Genomic DNA, 17889 nt, shown 5'->3' with positions numbered 1-17889 from the left:
TCCCCCCATCTTTTGCACCGTACCATTCCTCATGTAAAGCATAGCGACCCCACTGTTTTTTTTAGGAGCAATTGTGGCACTTTCTATGAACCAGAGATTTGAAATGCTGGAATTAGAAAATCCAATTAGAAAATTAGAGACTGTTGCCCTGTTCATCTTTGCATGGATGCGATTGCAAACACAGACATCTATAATATTGTGAAGTGCAGCGGAAACCCTGGAACTCCTCCCTGAAAGTCATCACAAGAGTATAATAATATGCATGTTAGGACATCTGCAATTTCTTCTATCCAATAGCCCAAGGATCACTGAATCTATTTCTGCTGTTCAGGCTTGCTGGGGAAAAACCGAGATTACACATTGATTCAATAACAAAGTACTAATTTAGTAAAATGCTTCATGGGCCAATAATCCTGCCTCTTCCATGATTCAACAAAGCCTTTGAAACCATCTCCTCACAGGGAAACCCAGAAGACCTTGCTTTCTGTGCCTGACAGGATTGCCCTTCTAGGATTCATCCCGCAGAATCTGTTTCCCTGTGTTCCTTTTCAAGCTCCTTTCATGTCACCAGCTAAACCTATTAGTCGGGAACAAGATGTGCTGATTGAAGACGGGTGATCATGGTTACATGACATACTTTTCCAGGAACTTGCTGGTATGTTGTACAAACCTTGCACCGGTCTTTATTAGGAACTCTGTGCTTCACATTTGAATATTGGTTTGTTTTCATAGAATGAATTATTAATTTAATGATGTTAAATGTGCAAACTGAGTCAATGTGAAGTACAATTTTTGACTGGCAACTGGCCTGGGGAAAGTTTGAAAAAAACAAAAAACCACCTGGGGTGGAGTTGCCAACCAGTTCTCTTTATCTTTTAGGCGGTGGCTTCTTGTCATCTGGGAAGTAGGAATTATGTTTTCAGGCAGCAGCAGAACTATTACAAAAAACCATGACCATTTGCTTAACTGTCTGGCATGAAGTACACAAAAAGCAGAATATATCTGGAGCAGGATGGCAGACAGGTGAATTATGGTACAAGTTGTTTTCTGAGGGATTCGGTGTCCCTTTTGAGTTGTATAAACATGACTCAATTTGGGTTCTGCAGAAGAAAACCATCAGATCATCAGGGAGACAGAATCAAATGTGTGCATCACCTTTTTGTTTACCTGAGGTCTGATGCAGAGCTATAATTCAGAAAAACAAATAGCAGGTAGCAGCTGGAAGATGAAGTCCCTGAATATTGACACACATAGGTGAATGGGTGTATTTGTGAGCAATGTGGGAGAAAAATTGCTTGTTGAATGCCGTCATCTATTTACCAAGAATGAAGGTCTTCTAGCCTTCCAGAAATGACTGAACTATTATTTCTCACAGCTCCAGCCAACATATTGTGCACTGGCAATATCTACAGACCAAAATGTTTGCTCCACTGCCTGCTTATATAATCTCGCTCGGTTCTTGTGACTGTATTCATATCTGCAATCTCAAGAAAGGCAGGTTTGCAAAATAATTCTTTGACTTTTGGGTTCTTCAACCTGGCTCTGATTGTCTAAGGCAAAATCTAAAGCTTGGCCGTTGGTTGCAATAGTTGGAGCAATGTTTCTAAATCTTGGCAATTTTAAGATGCGTGGAGTTCTTTTGTTTCAATTCCCCTGGGGAATTCTGGGAATTGAAGTTCACACATCTTAAAGATAGCAAAGTTGAGAAACTGGAATCAAGACTCCCACCCCCAAAAAAACTTCCCCATATGCCTACATATGGAGGAAGCATGGATGACATATGCATCCTGAGTGACGATGGTTATTTAATTTTTGTGTCTGGAATCACAGTGTGAGTTAGCAGAGCCGTATGCAGTCTGTTTCTCTTCTTTCTTCAGGAAGAGTGGGCGTCCCTTTAGCTGTAATTTGGTCCAAAGGGATGTCATTCAAAAGAAAAAGCTTCAATGTGTCATCTGTGAGGGCTGAAATCAGCAAGGCCAACTAGCAAAGCCTAAGACCTGAGATGGTTATCAAAATACTTTGAGCATGGGATCAATATCCAAGGCTGAGAAAGGAATGGCAGAAAGTCCAAATATCTTGTAAGAGCTGGAAAAAGGGACACAGGACTTTAAACCCTGGAACTCCTTGGCTGGCAGGCAGAGACAGAAACTCATTCTTTCTCTTTCTCTTTGTGTCTATATATAATTCTCTGAGAGAGATGGTTGTTAAGAAATAAAGAAATATAAATAAGTAATACAAATACGTAAGTAAGCAAGTGAGTAAGTAAATTCTCTTAGCTAAGATCTTCTCTCAGTCACTGAAAAATCTTTGCTTTGTGGTTTGAGATTACAGTAATTTCTCTTTATTCATGGTAGTCACATTCAACAAACTAATCACAAACACTGAATTAGCAAATGTTGAATCATTCTCCTAGAGAAATGCAAGTAGCCTTGGGTTGACGACCACTCAGCAACCATTTGAAGATATGATGGCACTGAATGAGTGGTGAGAATTATGGTCATCTTAGCATCCATGCAGCCCCATGATCGTGATCTGGACTTTTGTCAACTGGCTTGCCCTTATGAAAGTTGCAGCAAACTGCAGTCATGAGGTCAGCACTTACAATCTTCCCTGCCAGCTTCTCAGAATCAAAGTCAATGGGGAAGCCAACAAGGAAAGTTGCAAGTTGATCTTGTAAATGACTCATACTCTTCTCCATCTGGCAGCAGCCATCCCTTATATCCTGCTGCACTCACACCACACCAGCTACCACCTCACTCTCCCCCACCCAGCAGCTACCATTTATCTCCATGTCAGCCTGCTTGCAAGCCACTTGGGATTTACTTAACAATTGGTGATCCTTGCTTAATGAGAATAACAGGGACTCCTGTTGCTAAGTGATGTGGTCATGTGACATCATGCTTTATGATTATACAGTTTAGTGACTGAAATTGCAGTCCCAATTACTGTGGTTTAGTGAGGCCTACCTATACAGTTTTAGGTTCCTCTGAGATTCTGGTCATAACACTTTCTATTTGAAGAACCATTATTTAAGTAGCCTGCAGTACTGCACTCTAAACACTGTGGCACCGTGGGTCATATATTATATACTCCAACAGGTTTCTTCTTGGCACAAAGTCTATTATTAACTCTAATTTAGCACTTAACAATTCACAGAAATAAGAACCTAATTGGGAAAGATATGTTAAAGAATATACATACATATTGGAACAATGTGTGAATTAAAGTAGATATTAGGGGCTTGTTGTACGGGCCAGTAAAATTGGCTGATACCTGAATCCAGAGCTTTGGGAGTGATCAAAAATGTGGACTGAAATGTTGATACTTGTCTTGAACTGGAGTGAGATTTATTGTAAAAGAATGTACTTTGTTCCACTGTTTAGTATGTCACACAACTGATATGTTTTGTCTTTTGTTTTTTAAATAGAATTAAATGCAATTTGCAAGAAATTAAGTTTTATGTGAGGTTGAAGCTGATAGAATTTCATAGCAGCTCATAAAAGAGAGATTTCAGCTATTACATGGGGTTTTTTTTTGTAGAAAAAGGTTTTAGTGGTAATTATATTGAGGAACACTATGCTAAATTTCATCAGATGATTTTTGTGCAAAGGGAAGGAGCGTTCATAAGGAATGGCACTAGTTAATTACTGTCTGAGACAGAAATGTTAAGAGATAGTGATTATAGTGCCCTGATCATGATGGAGGTATACTCATGCTTGGGTGAAGTACACAAAGAGAGGGAGAGAGAGACAGAGAGACAGAGAGAGACGGAGACAGAGACAAACAGAGAAACAGAGAGAGAAAGAGAGAGAGAGACAGAGAGAAACAGAGACAGAGAGACAGAGACACTGGAAATAGGCAATTTGTCCAGAGCCCAATTGCTTCCAGGCAGCTTCTCTGTCTCTAGTTTTTTATACTGATGTGTTTTATACTTCAGTGAATTAAGTATCTTGACTATAAATATGTGTGAATGTAAATGACATTTGCTAGAAAACTTAAGCTACATTAAAGAGCAGATAGAAATGAGTTTCTAGGAAAAAATAAATAGCTGCGATACTGAGAAATACAGTTCCTAGAATGAATGAATCATTTTTTCTTAGAAACTTACTTTTCTTTTTGTGTATGTGCTACTTGAATAGGAAAAAAAAAATCACTTAATTTCATAAGGTCACACTTCCCCCAAGCTTGTTTATTTAAGACGTATTTGAACGAGAAATGCCAGAATGTCCCAAACAGCATAAACTCAACAGTTGTCCTCTACTTACAATACTTTATTTAGTGACTGTTCAAAGTTACACTACTGAAAAAGGGACTAATGACCATTTTTCACACTTACGACCATTGCAGCATCCCTATGGTCACATGATCAAAATTAAAACATTTGGCAAGTGACTCATATTTATAACCGTTACAGTGTCCTGGGGTCATGTGATCACCTTTTGTGACCTTCTGTCCAGCAAAGTCCATGGGAAAAGTCCATATTCACTTAACAGGCATGTTACTAACTTAACAACCCCAGCGATTCACTTAAAGAGTTGTGGCAAGAAAGATAGCAAAATGGGGCAAAACTTGCTTCCCAACTGTCTTGCTTACCAACAACAAATTTTGGGGTAAATTGTGGTCATAAGTCAAGGGCTTCCTATAGCCTTGAAGTATATGGATGGAGAAGAGCAGTCCTGTTTCCTTTTGAGGAGCTGAAAATAAAGGGATAATTACAATTACGATTTAAACATGACTTTTATTTTTAAAAAAAAGAAAAGAAAAGGTAATGCAAAAAAGTTCTTTAAGCAAGTTAAATGCCTACATTAGTGGGATGGAAACACAATTAGCATCTCAAAAATGAGTCTCCCATAAAATGCTCTTGGGGAGAATGGGCACAGATCTTCATGGAAGGGATCTAAGCTCAAACCGCTTAAGACAACACCAAACATACAGCATTAAGCGCTGCGGTGGCACAGTGGTTAGAGTACAGTACTGCAGGCTACTTCTGCTGACTGCTGTCTGCCTGCAATTTGGCAGTTCGAATCTCACCAGGCTCCAGGTTGACTCAGCCTTCCATCCTTCCGGGGTGGGTAAAAAGAGGACCCAGATTGTTGGGGGCAACAGGCTGACTTTGTGAACTGCTTAGAGAGGGCTGTAAAGCTCTGTGAAGCAGTATAGTGCTGCTGCTGTTAAAAGTGCTGATACAGAAAATGGAGGCAAATACTTTGAAACAGCTAGTAAGTAGATCCTTTCCAAATGTAGTCCATAAAGGAGACTAGAATGCCTGAAAATAAACAAGTTGAACCCAGATTCATCCTTTATTAAAGAGGAGGGATTACCTTCATGTACTTGGTCCTGACTACTGTACTCCTTGACTCTCCTAGTTTACAGTAGCAATAATTTTTTAGAAGCAGTTCTTTTTTAGGACCTGTTGATTCCCGCTCTTAAGCAATGTTTCTCCAACCTTGGCAACTTTAAGATGTGTGGACTTCAACTCCCTGAAGATTTTCTTGGCTTTCAGTTATAGCCCTTCTCACCTCTCTAGCATTGGAGAAGTTCAGTTTTGCTCCTACCAGATTCTTCCTACCTGACCTTTACTTAGCATGTGCTTCTCTGTGCATCTTATAAATAACCCGTAAAGGGGAAAAAAACATTGAAGGCGACAGTTGAATATAGTGAAAGAGCCAAACCACCTCAAACGGAGGTTTTTCTTGGACTGTTTTTGAAACAGCCAGAAGCAGTAATTTGGTACAACCCAAATATTCAAAACTTTTCAAATACACACACATGAGGTTTGCTAGGATTGTACCGAACAGTGTAAGTTTCAACTCTTACTGGATTACGAAGTTGTTATTGCAATTTACAGGGTTGATATTTCTTCATCAGCTTGCTTTTTGTCCTGGATCTACAGCTCTGGGGGGAACAATGTGATGCTGCCCTGGGTTGCTGTAACAGTAGGATAACAAAGCAACATCCCTTTGACATAGATTTGGATATTTATGACCTATATTAGCTAATGGAATTGTAGCACAGAGTAATATGGGACTGCACTTTTTTTTAAAAATGAACTTCTGGTTTAGCAATTTGATCTGTAAACTCAAGCATAACCATACTTCATAAAATGGGAACATTTGAATGTTCTCTTGATACCCAAGATAAACCTAGCAGCTGGAAAAATTGCTGAATTACCAGAGTGTGAACAACTATTAGGACTTAGTTTTGACGCACAGACGGGCTCCTCAGCTGTGGTTTTCTTTTCATTGAAAAGGAAGGCCAAACCCCTGATGACAAAACCGTTCTCCTTCTTTGCTCTTACTGCAGATAAATGCAAGAGTACTTTTTTTAATCACTTGCAGCTGGAAATAATTGATTCCGTTCCAAAACATTAAGCTTAAGAAGGCATGAAATGGACATAGAAGTACTTTTTATGGCATTCAACCCACGAATTCTTATTTGTATGTGCAAATTATGGTTCGTTTTGTGTTTTGCAGGAAATAAAAGTTCTCAGATTTTCATAATAATAATATAGAGATAGAGGGGAGATGGATTATTCCTTATAATTTTCCCAGCATTGATGTGACTATTGGAAAGCAAGCAAATGTGTCTATTCAGATTTGTTTGCAGACTTGATATTAATACAAGGAAGTCATAGGGAGAGCAGGTATGGCTGGAAACGAGAATATATGCTTCTGGGTTTTGTCTATATGTAGCTTTTTTTGAGCCCCTGAACCCCATGACTAATCATACACATGTGGACTGATTCATAAAATAGTTTGCTGTTTAAATCTAATTCAAATATTATAGAGTAGTCCTACTGCAGTGTTTCCCAACCGAAGCGACTTTACAATGCGTGGACTTCAACTTCCAGAATTCCCCATCCAGTATGGCCGGCTGGGGAATTCTGGGAGTTGAAGTACTGTACACACATCTCAAAGTTGCCAAGGTTGAGAAACACTATCCTTGAGTTAAAATTCACGGACAGGAATTTGAAGACTGTGTGCAAAGGTAACTCAAATAAAAGAGACATTCTTCCAGGAAAGAAGGCAAAGTTTGTTGAACAGTTCTGGCGAACTTTGTTTATACAAAGGAGAAAGAAGCTGAAAAAAAAAAATATGATCTTCGAATTATAGACTTGCTTGTTTAAACACAAAGTTCATTATAATAATAAATTATTTTTTTGGATTACGTCCTTGGGTTGGGATAAGCGTACAACAGCAAATATTCAAAACAGCTAGGAATCATCCTCATAATTTATATATTTCATATTTAAGATTTTGTGCAGGGCAATGACTTCTGAAAATTCAAAGCTCTGCAAAAAGAGTGCCTTGAAATCTAAATAAATAAATAAAAAATGTTGTTTCAAATGCTGTTGAAACTATTACAGGGAGTTGGCCTTTTAATATTATTGTTTCTTGGTAAAGCAAATGAATTGTAGTGATGCATTTAATACTAGAGAATCTTGCTACCGTACCTGCCTTTTGTACCTTTAGTAAGTTCAGTTTAATTATTATCTAATTATCTCTGTGCTGTATAGCAATCTTATACTGAAACATCTCAAAATGATACACTTGAAACCCAGTGAAAGTCAAAGAAGAAAATATTCTTAGAATTGTGGCAAGTAAAATGGCAATCTGCTTTTACTTATATTAAATATATATTAAAATGTGGGAATAAGGGCTAGAATAAGGAAAGAAGAAAGCATTTTATCAGCCTTTACGGCAGGCCCTGAAAACAAACTCTGCAGAAATTCTAGGAATGCTAGTTTATTGTTTATTACATGTAAAATATAATAACAAAATCATGAAAGTTTATCCAAATTTCCCTCTCCCCCTTTTTACCATATGCTAAATCAACAAATAAACCCTTTTCCAATACTGAACAACATTGAGCCAGGGTTACTTTGAGTTTCTTTCTCATACTTCCTTATATTTCTGGACCATGCAATCACTTCTCCAAGTCTCTGGTTAATATGTCCTTGTTAATGGTTCTTTCATATACTCTTCAAGATTAGCTTTTGTGAGATTTTCTACTCCAGTGTGGTTGCTATTTAAAGGCATGAAAAAGAAAAACAATTTAGATGTTTTAAGTTCTATTGACAAGGTGTAAATTCTAAATGCTAGTTCACCTTTATGGTTGGCCAGGTACCTGGAAAAAAAACCCCGAGATGTTTAGAGACTGAGATGTTTCAGGATACTCAATATTTAGTTTTGACTTCCTACTCAATGGTTACAAGCATGACAAGTTTTCAAATTGGTAGCTAAAAATGTCCTTGCTCTTCTTTTTTACCTCAAGGCTGTGTATCTCATCATGCTACAATATATATAGGGTAAATAACTTTTCTACTTTGGCTGTTAGTAAAAACAGGAAAACTGTGGGGGAAGAGAGAGAAATTAATGGTTACTTAGGGTAGGACAGGCAACTATTTTGGGATAAAGACTTGCCTGAGCTGAGGGCCACTCTCTTAATAGACAGGGGTAGTGCTGTTCCTTGGATCTGAATGGAAACACTTAGGAATGACACAAGACAACTTTTGCATAATCATGGACCCGGTTGGGAAGGGGAGTCTTGAAGATTCCTATTCCCTCTGGAAGTGATCGAAAAGTCACTGGGTGTGTACAACTTCCTGTCAGCAGTTTAATTTTCTTAAGCATGCCTGGGATATTAACTTTCACTTTTTGAATTTATGGTTTTATTTTGTTTGTTTTTTTGCATAATAGCCAGTGGCTTTGTGCTTGCAGGTTTTTGTTTCTTATTTTCCTTCAGCTGGGCTGTTACAATTTAGAAGCAAACACCCCATTGCTGAGGTTCAACCACAACTGTATTATTGTTGATATTTATTGATGCCACTGATTCTCAGTGGCAAATGTTGAATTTGGGAAGGGATTTGTGTTTGTATGTTGTGGGCCACCAGTGGAATAACCAACTCATGAAGAGCCTGAAGGAAATGCCAAGGAGACTTAAGTTAATGATTTCAATTATACATCACAGCATAGCCAAGTACAAATAAATAAATACGGTAGCAACATAAAATTCACTGGGTTTCTTGGAAATTGAGCTGTGATTGAGTATTGGTGTAATCTTGTGATATACTCCTTTGCTCTGTGATTCCTTCTGAATTTTACAAACAATAGTTTCTTGTATTTTAAATAGTCAGCAAATATGTGCTCTTTATAGAAACCATTTTATTTACATAGTTTTACTTTCTTACAGGTCAGTACAGTAAAGAGTCTCAAAGAAATACATGGAAGTCTGTTTTATATATAACTTAAAACGTCTCTGTATCTCTGAAAGTAGGCAATTGTTTTTATTTGTTTGGGTTTATTTTCTATTTTTTTTTTCAGTATTGCTTCAATAAGCCTAAATAGGAAAACAAATAACAATTATGTCCCCATACATATAAGTAACCATGTCGTTCTGTTCAGAACTTCTTGTTCAGGTAAAATTATATTGATTTTACAAGACAGAAACATTAAAAAGATATTTGAATCAGGGAAACATCACAATTATCATTGAAAACATATAATATTGCCAGTAAATATAAGCCAATGTTCCTAACCTATATTTATTATAATTCTAATTTAAGATGGAATCCACATTGCTTATAGTGTGCCTAATTTTATTTTTTTTCTTTTCTTTTCTTTTATATTTTGTATTTTACTTTTTATGATAAAAGAAAATAAATATACTTAAAGACATTGAGTTACTTTAAAAAATTGTCTGATGTTGAAATAGAAGTCAATCTTATAGGGAAAATACAAACTATGTGACATAATGCAGACTTCTCTGTGGGGTCAATCAATTATCCTGAAATACATAACATTTAAAGCAGAGAAGTTCAAATCTAAATTTTGAGAGCCTATCTATTCTCCAAATAGTTGGTAAAAAGCTTGATCCACATAAGAAAATCATGGGTCTAAGAGGGGAAAAAAAGCAAGTGAACAAAGCCAAATTATAAGTATTAATTTTCTATACATTTTCTATAATTTTCTATGTAGTTATTAAAAATTATACCAAAGTGGGAAAATTTGTGACACTATGGATGTTGTGTCATAATGTCTTTTTGGGAAGGGATCTGTAGATATGTTTGATGGGTTGCAACTTCTCTGAAGCTGTAGAGAAGCATTACATTTTTTAAAATATATGTGTAGATAGAAAACTATTTTTGAATGTTGGATTTTCTGTATTAGTCACGTAGACAGATGGGCATCAACCTCACAAAGAAGGAAAAAAAAACCCAGTTAGAAACAACATTTGTAGAGATTGGTTTTTTTTAAAAAAAAATATTCAAGACATTTCATTCCCTATCCAAAGGTGGAGGTGGATCTCAGTGCAGCTCATTGAGGAGTAAGCAGGACTTTCTAGGCCATTGGCAAAATATAGATACAGTCAGTCTTCGGCTTAGAACCATTTGTTTAGTGACTATTGAAGTTACAATGGCATTGAAAACAGTGACTTACAACCAATTCTTGCACATATGACTGTGACAGCACTCCCACATTCACATGATCAAAATTTGGGTGCTTGCAACCAACAAGTACTTATGACAGCTGCATAGTCCCCAGATCATATGACCACTGTTTGTGACTTCCCAGATGGCTTCCAACTAGCGAAGTCAATGAGGGAAGATGGATTCGCTTAATGACCACATTTCACTTAACTTCTCACATGCAAAATTAATTTTATTCGGATGTGATAGGGAAAGCTGGTTTGTGGTGGTGGTGGTGGGGGAGGGAATGAGCCTTGGGGAGAGATCCTGAAGATATCAGCCAGAAGAACAACAATGCTAGCAGGGTAATGACAACACCTGCCTGATCATCAAGCAGCCCCATGGCAAGAAAATGCCATGTTTGCTAGACCTAGTAAACAAATATACTTTGCTAGGACCCCTGGCATACTGAAATGGAATACTGACATTTTTAAAAAAATGTTCCCTTTGACACAAACATGCATAATATGTTCTTTTGCTTTGACTGGCAAGGGGTGCAGCTGTTGACCAGGCTAAAGTGGAATGTAACCTTTTCTCTTAAGAATTGGCAGTGACAGGATATATCTCCTACTACAGTACTTTAAATTTGAACATGAGTACTTCTCTAGTATTTGTAAAATTCCTATGGTCTCCTTGTGAAGATTTTTTTCCATACATATACATTTTTCCATACATATGTTTGTTCTCAGTGTGTAGTGTGCAATTCCTCACATTCTATAAAAATGGATCCCATGTCTTAGAGTGCTTGGACAAAATTAGTCTGCTCTTGGAAGTCTTAACAATCTTCAGACTGCAAAATAGAGTCCTGTTTCTGATTCACACACCCTTTGTACAAAATTCATCTCACGTTGTAATATCTATGGGCACAGTCAAGTACACTCCTAAAAAGAAATAGTGCCATTAAAATATTTTCTTTTGAATAAGGCCTGGGCTCCAAAACCATACTCCAAATCCAATTTGCCAAGCTTGTTTAGTGCAGCTGGATTATCTTGGGGGTTATTTTGGATTTGGATTTTTTTTTTTGGTCAGCCACAACAACAAAAAAGCCCTACTTCAGTTGTTTATGCAGAGTAATATAGATTTTTGTATTCAAACATCACCTAGCCTCAATGTTTTGCAAGATGTGGTGAGTGAGTCATTGACTGGGAAAAAGTGTGAAATATTTCTAAGGAAAACAGAACAAGAGGATGCAAAGACAATTGTATCATGGTTTGAGTCTAGAATGCCAGGTATATACACCCCTGGTCACATCTAAGGTATCTGAAAATCACTGCCACCATCCTTATTCTATTTTGGAGTCCCATCTGCTGAAGAACTCAGAACCCAGGAGTGTAAATGTTACACAACCATGTTCTTATTCTTTCTTCAGAGATATGTCCTTGGCTCATTCATGGCCAAGTTACAGATGAACGCAAGAGCGTATGACATTAACCTTAGCTCAATGTCACCAGCAATCCTATCTGTGAGACTCAGGAACATGGCAAGAAGTCACAAGAGGGGTCCAGCACTAAATTGCTGGGCATCTGGAGACATTGAATTTTAATTTCCACTCTGCCTTAATTTCTTAGTCCACTTCCAACAATGTCCCCTACAACCTTGATATTTTGCATGAAGTAAGGCAGTTTATTCTCCCTCACTGTCACGATCTTTTATAGAAATTCATTTACTCCTTGCATAAAAAGACGTAAAAATATAAGCACGGAGCCAAAAACTGGCCTGCTATTATTGACAAATTCTGTCTTGTGGATTTTTCTTTCTTTTAAGTACGTATTTTTTTCTGTTGATTTTTCTCTCCAGGTTTTTCACTCAGCACTGTAACTACATAATGTCTGGTCTGCACAGAAATGTTTTTATTATTTCTTGCTGCTTTACATATATATTTTTGGAAAATATGTTTGTATTCCTACAAATCTTTGCATTCTTCTGTTAGTGACCCAGTTCCGGCAACAAGGCTAACCCCTAACCCCTGGGTTTATTAAGGGAGGGAAGGCTAAATAGTAAACTACAACTTTCTCAGAAAAATAATATACTCAGGTTGAGGGGGGAAAAAGTATTCTAAGAGAAGCAGAGTCTAACCCGCCACTCTTTTGCATGGAGGAATCTGAAAGCGTTTTTGATTTCTACCACAAAAATAGACTTCCAGATCATGCAGTGCCGTAGTCCTTGGTGTAGGGAGCAGGCAGCAAAAACTGAAGGTAAAGAACAGAATGGGGTTGCTGGAAAGGCAGTTTTGCTCCCCAAGTTGCTCAGATTCTGGCTGTGGTCTACTCTAAACCAACAACTTTGAACTCAAAAACCAGTCATACTGAATGAATGACGTAGTTCCCCACAAACCTGTTTTTTCTTCCTGGATGACCTGGTTGGATAGTCTTGAACATGATTGTGCCTTTAAAAGTGCTTTTTCAAGAGGCAACTGGACTTTCTGGTTTTTCTTTGAAGACATTTGGCTTCTCATCTAAGAAGCTTCTTCCACTCTGAAATGTCTTCAGAGAAAAAAAATCACGTCCAGTCGCCTCTTGAAAAAGGCACCTTTGGGACAATGCTGACCTGCATGACTGAGAATCGCCATAGAAGATTGTGCTTTAAACACTTGCTCTTTCATGCTTTTTGTAGCTTTTTTCTTTCATGCTTTTACTTGGGAACAATTCTGCGTCGTGCACGCGTGCGTGTGTGTGTGTGTGTGTTGTCTGCTGCTGAGCCTGTTAGAAGAATTCTTAAGATGATGATTTAGCCAGAATTTTTGAAAAGCCAGCGAGAAAACAAATGGGCAAGAAATGGGCACTTTTCATTTTTCCAGCCTGACACGATTTCTAGAAAGCTGCTGCCCTCTGCTGAGTCACAGAAAATACGACTGGACAAGGCCCGATCAGACCAGCCTTTTCCTCCAATCAGGCCTGAGCTGAGCAATCAGCCCAGCTGTAGTAGTTGTCATTCCAAATCCATCTGTTCTGTGAGGTAGATGGGCGTGTTAAAAACAGAAATGCGATAAATAAAAAAAATAAAGATTTTTTTTGGGGGGAGGGGGGGTTTAACTTGCTGAAGTTTACTTCCTGAAGTTTTCTTTGTGTTAAACAACAATGAGTAATATGTTCTCTCTTTAAAATTGCTAGAAAGTTTAATCCAGGGGACTTTCATCTAATCTATAACTAACAATAGATCGTGGCAGTAAAGCCAGAAAGGACCAACAACAACAACAAAAAGACAAAGTCGAAAAATAATGTTGAATTAATATATTGTATGTACACCTGTATAAAACAGGAGTCTCCAAATTGGCAACTTTGAGACTTGTGGATTTCAGCTCCCAGAATTCCTCAGCCAGCCATGCTGAGTTGAAACCCACAAGTCTTAAAGTTGCCAATTTGGAGACCCCTGTTCTATACACATATGCATAAGATATATTAATTCAACATTATTTTTCGACTTTGCCATGGGGGGCGGGGTTGGTCCTTTCTGGCTTTATTGTCACGATCCATTGTTAGTTATAGATTAGATGAAAGTCCCCTGGATTAAACTTTCCAGCAATTTTAAAGAGAGTGAATGCTTTGAAGGAAACGTGAAGCATATTACGTATTGTTCTTTCACACAAAGAAAACTTCAGCAAGTCCACAAGTTTTCCAGTTGCCAAGTTTGGAAAACCCCGGTATAGAACATCTAACCATTTTCATTTTTCTTTCTTTCTTTGATTCCCATCCCCTCCTTGTCATTGCTTTGTTAATTTACTACGTCTTCTGCTGTGATCTGCCTGCTGAACGGAAAAAAAAAAAACCACAATGGAGCTTGTTATGATCTTGATCCTTTCCCTGAAAACATACTTCTATCTATTTTAAGGCAGTTAATGGTGAGTGGATTTAGTGTGAAGAAAGTGTAAGCTTGTAGGAAGAATATCAAAATGACCACACCCTTGTTTTACTGAAACCCACAGAAGAACATGGGGCATGCATTTCTCTGTACTCTAAAAATCTCTTATGCTACTTGTTGCAGCCACTACCTATAACAAACCGACCACATCTGCTGATTGCCAGTCAATCCACCCACATTCCTTAATGTTAATTTGTTCAAGAAACTAATTTTGTCATGAAAATCAGTTCCTGTTTTTAGTCAAAATCATTCCTACTTCTTTTTAGGACATTTTTAGTTCCTGAAAGTCAAATAAAACAGGATAAAAAGCTGTATAAGTCAATCCATAGTTTAAAACTGTATTAGCTAATTAAACCCTTTACTGCATGGTATTTCACTGGAGCTGTTGCATATCTTTAAATCCTAGGTTAGGTCATGAGGCATCTTCTATGTACATAAAGTACAGTTCACTACAAAGCACAATATACCATATTTATAGCTCATTCACACTCAGTTGAACATGAAAGCCTTGTGAAAAGAATGTATTTAGGCTTGCATAGTCTCAGCATTATATTTAAAAAAGTAGTACACTAGAGCAGTGGTGGGATTCAAATTTTTTTATTACCGGTTCTGTGGGCACGGCTTGGTGGGCATGGCAGGGGAAGGTTACTGTAAAACCTCCAGTCAGAGGTGGTATTTGCTGGTTCTCTGAACTGCTCAAAATTTCCACTACTGGTTCTCAAGAACTGGTCAGAACCTTCTGAATACCACCTCTGCACTAGAGCCAACATGAATAACATTTATGTAAAGGGGCCTGTGGTTTTGATATTTCTATTTTATTCATGTAAAATACCAGCTAATAAGAATCCTAAGTAGTAATATTTTCCATTTATGTTCAATATCTTGTAAATTGATTTTTAGCAGGGAACAGCTGTACCAAACCACAAATCTTAACAGTGCTATCTGCTAATCAATCACATGGATCTTTTTGAGGAAATTAATGTGCTAATTTGCAGAAAGAAAACAGAAGTTGCATCCCCACCTGGGATGAATATTCATTTGAAACTGAGATTGTGATCACAGCTTTCTTGCAGTCAGGAGTTTAATGCTCTTTCTCTCTCTTCTCTCTCCCTCCCCACTCCCTCCTCTCTCTTTCTCTTTCTCTTTCTTTTGTCTTCTAAACGCTACCAAGGATGTGAGGTACTAAGTGGATAGAGCCACAATTCACAAAAGTCTTTTTTTTAAAGTATGAATTGTGGAAAAAATAGAATTGGGTATAATGCAAATTGTTACACCAAGTCTGTATGCCAAGATAGATAACAAAATCATACATTTTATATAGTACCATATTTCTCTTCATGGTAGAAAGTACCTATGTGGGGAAAAAAAGGCAATAAGAACTTGGACTTTTGATCTTGCCACCATCAGCTAATAAGACAGTCACCTGGCAGATATTTTTAACCAAACCAGGAAACATACTGGAGGAAAAAAAAAGTTATGTGATTACATAACATGCAAAAATATATTTAATTGCTTACTAAAGTGTGTATCTTTTATTGCTTACTAGAATTTTGAATGTTTTTGTTTATTATTCCTGGTGCAAATATCAAAGTACTCGCCTTTGATCCCTCACCTCAAACCACTTTCCTTAGGCTATTGTCCTTGAGATGTTTTACACTTCTCTGAGAATTACTTACCAGCAATTCTGGTGGGAATTTAAAAATGGTTAACCTGCTTGGGCACAAAACAGAAGGGGAAAAACATGTGGTAAATTTTTACCAATCTGACTAACATTTATATTTTGGTCCTTGCCCATATCCGGGAAAATGAAACACTTAATAACAAAGCACTAGGCCAAACCCAACCACCATTTTAAATTTTACAAAATCAGTTGAATGTATGTATGTAAGTATGTATTATATCTATTACGTGATTTAGAACACCCATGCCCGCTTTAGCGAAAGGGGAAAAAAGTCCCAATATGTCACGTGACACCACTGTGACAATGTGAATTTGACACTCCTGATTTAGAGGTTACTCCCCTCTAAGTATCTCTGGGAGGTTACGTTTTAAAAAGCAGGAAACAAAAAATATATACTGTAGATCAGGAGTGTCAAACTCGGTTTTATTGAGGGCCGTCTCAGGGTTGTGTTTAAACTTGGGAGGCTGGAGTGGGTGTGACCAGCATGACATCACTTGTGTTGGGGGGGCACCTGTGGTAGCCCAAGTGCTCTGCTAACAAAAATGGGCTCCCAAGCTCCGTTTTCGACTGCAACGGCTTCCTACAACCTTCTGCCAGCAAAACTGGAGCTTGGGAAAGCTGCATACAGCCTTCGCAAGCTCTGTTTTCACTGGCAGAGGCACCGTGGGCCAATCCTTCCAGGGCGGCCCTGTGGGATAGATCTAAGCACCCCACGGGATCCTGCCCCTGGGCCTTGAGTTGGACATGCATAGATCATACGCATAGAATAGTAACTATGCATAGCAAGTAAAACATCTTAGAGTTGGATGAGTTAATCAAACAAGTTGAAATAAAGCTGATTGTATATCACTATGAAGCTGAATACACAGTCTTCGACTTATGATCATAATTGGGCCCAGAACTTATGTTGCTAAGTGAGAAATTTGTTAATTTAGTTTTATCCCATTTTACGACTTTTCTTGCCACATTTGTTAAGTGAATCACTGCAATTGTTAAATTAGCAACACAGTTGTTAGGTGATCTGGTTTTGCTGGTCAGGTCACAAAAAGAGCATCACATGACCCTGGAACACCGCAACCATCATAAATATGAACCAGTTGTCAAGCGTCTGAATGCAAGTCATGACCCTGGGGATGCTGCGACGGTCGTAAGTGTGAAAAATGGTCATAAGTCACTTTTTTTTCAGTGCTGTTGTAACTCTGAACAGTTGCTTAATGAACTGTTGTGGGTCAAGGACTACCTGTATATTCTGCCAGTATTTTCTACCACTAGTAAATAGCTTTTCTTTGACAATCCTAATTCAGGATAAAGACTTTTTAAGCTTACCTATGTTGAGATGAGGAATGTGAGGTTTCTTGCAAGGTGAAAAAGAAAAGTCTGATTTTTCAGATCAGACTGGACATTTTTTTTGTACATTCATGGGAGGATGAAGAATCATCTGGCAGCTTTTGCTTGCCACTAGCAATCCAACCCGAGTTTCTCAGTGACAGCCTGTGATTTATTGTAGGTAGAGAAGCTTTTGTTTGTTTTTTTCCACTAGCTTTGGAAAATGTGATTCACATCATATGATTACTGCAGGCATCTGCTGAGAAATAGAGGCCTTTTTTTTTTTTTTTTTGGCTTGCAAGAAGAACTCATCACCACTGCTTGGCATGCTCTAACCTTTTAGAAACTTAAAAAAGAAGTGGGAAGTGGAACAATTCTTCATCCATTCCAGAGCATACGTTGGGAAAAAGTAAACAGAGAGTCCCAGCCAGGTGCTTTTCTTAGCTAGGAAAAAAAAAAAACAGTCTCTATCAGACTTTAGTTACCATTGTAGTAAATGACAGGTGGCAAAATTTCCTAGTCAGTAGTTTTTGCGATCAATGTCAGGTACGGTATA

At 37.8% G+C, this 17889-nt stretch overlaps 1 long non-coding RNA gene across 1 annotated transcript in view; it reads left to right on the top strand.

Moving 5' to 3' along the window:
* The first annotated feature begins 879 nt into the window (after nucleotides 1-879).
* The window catches only part of LOC148127264 (uncharacterized), an 80041-nt gene continuing 63031 nt past the window's right edge, over nucleotides 880-17889 (top strand). The window contains exon 1 of the long non-coding RNA XR_015742145.1: nucleotides 880-1023. This is a non-coding gene — a long non-coding RNA (uncharacterized LOC148127264). The remainder of the gene's footprint in view (nucleotides 1024-17889) is intronic.

The sequence above is a fragment of the Pseudonaja textilis genome, chromosome 2 (genome assembly GCF_049901715.1).
Source record: "Pseudonaja textilis isolate UNSWEBS1 chromosome 2, rPseTex1.2, whole genome shotgun sequence".
NCBI lineage: Eukaryota > Metazoa > Chordata > Lepidosauria > Squamata > Elapidae > Pseudonaja > Pseudonaja textilis.
This window is presented reverse-complemented; position numbering and strand designations above follow the sequence as displayed.